This window comes from Triturus cristatus, chromosome 5_2 (assembly GCF_964204655.1).
Source record: "Triturus cristatus chromosome 5_2, aTriCri1.1, whole genome shotgun sequence".
In the NCBI taxonomy this organism is placed as follows: Eukaryota; Metazoa; Chordata; class Amphibia; order Caudata; family Salamandridae; genus Triturus; species Triturus cristatus.
The window spans coordinates 1,086,367,369-1,086,368,874 of NC_140588.1; positions in this window are offsets into that span (position 1 = coordinate 1,086,367,369).

Genomic DNA, 1,506 nt, shown 5'->3' on the forward strand with positions numbered 1-1,506 from the left:
AGGGAAGAGAGGGTCCACCGGGGCCCGGGGAGGCTCTCCCCGGCCTGGCTGGGGGTTCGGAAGCTGGGCCCGGTGCTGGAGCTCCGTCCCAGGGTGCGGCTCCGTTCCCGGGGTGCGGGAGCCCCCTGTCCCGCAAGCCAGCCGAGGGTCCGGGCGCTGGGGACAGGGTGTCCACCGGGTCCCTGGGAGTCTTTCCCCGGGCCTGGCTGGAGGTCCGGGAGCTGGGCCCGGTGCTGGAGCTCCGTTCCCGGGGTGCGGGAGCCCCCTGTCCCGCAAGCCAGCCGAGGGTCCGGTCGCTGGGGACAGGGGGTCCACCGGGGGCCCGGGGAGGCTGTCCCTGGCCTGGCTGGAGGTCCGGAAGCTGGGCCCGGGGTTGGAGCTCCGTCCCAGGGTGCGGCTCCGTCCCAGAGCCCGGGAGCCCCCCCGTCCTGCGAACCAGCTGAGGGTACGGGCGCTAGGGAAGAGAGGGTCCACCGGGGCCCGGGGAGGCTCTCCCCGGCCTGGCTGGGGGTTCGGAAGCTGGGCCCGGTGCTGGAGCTCCGTCCCAGGGTGCGGCTCCGTTCCCGGGGTGCGGGAGCCCCCTGTCCCGCAAGCCAGCCGAGGGTCAGGGCGCTGGGGACAGGGTGTCCACCGGGTCCCTGGGAGTCTCTCCCTGGGCCTGGCTGGAGGTCCGGGAGCTGGGCCCGGTGCTGGAGCTCCGTTCCCGGGGTGCGGGAGCCCCCTGTCCCGCAAGCCAGCCGAGGGTCTGGGCGCTGGGACCGGGTGTCCACCGGGGCCCGGGGAGGCTCTCCCCGGCCTGGCTGGGGGTCCGGAAGCTGGGCCCGGTGCTGGAGCTCCATCCTGGGGTACGGGAGCCCCCTGTCCCGCAAGCCAGCCGAGGGTCCGGGCGCTGGGGACGGGTGTGCACCGGGGCCCGGGGAGGCTCTCCCCGGCCTGGCTGGGGGTCCGGAAGCTGGTCCCGGGCCCGGTGCTGGAGCTCCGTTCCCGGGGTGCGGGAGCCCCCTGTCCCGCAAGCCAGCCGAGGGTCCGGGCGCTGGGGACAGGGTGTCCACCAGGGCCCGGGGAGGCTCTCCCTGGCCTGGCTGGGGTTCGGAAGCTGGGCCCGGGTCCGGGGCTTGTGCTCCGTCCCAGTGTCCCAGGGAGCGGGAGCCCCCCGTCCTGCAAGCCAGCCGAGGGTCCATGCGCTGGGGAAGGGTGTCCACCGGGGCCCAGGGAGTTTCTCCCCGGCCTGGCTAGGGTTCTGAAGCTGGGACCGGGCCCGGGGCTCTTGCACCGTCCGGCGGGCCCCGGGGTGCGTGAGCCACCCCCGTCCTGCAAGACAGCCGAGGGTCTAGGTGCTGGAGACAGGGGTCCACCGGGGCCCAGGGAGGCTCTCTCCGGCCTGGCTGCTATCAGAAGCAGGGACCGGGCCGGTGTGCAGGAGTGGCTGGCTTTATCTGCTACGCTGACGGAGCGTAGTTTTCTGCCCACCCCTAACGATTATACCGCAGGGGTTCAGAGAGTGAG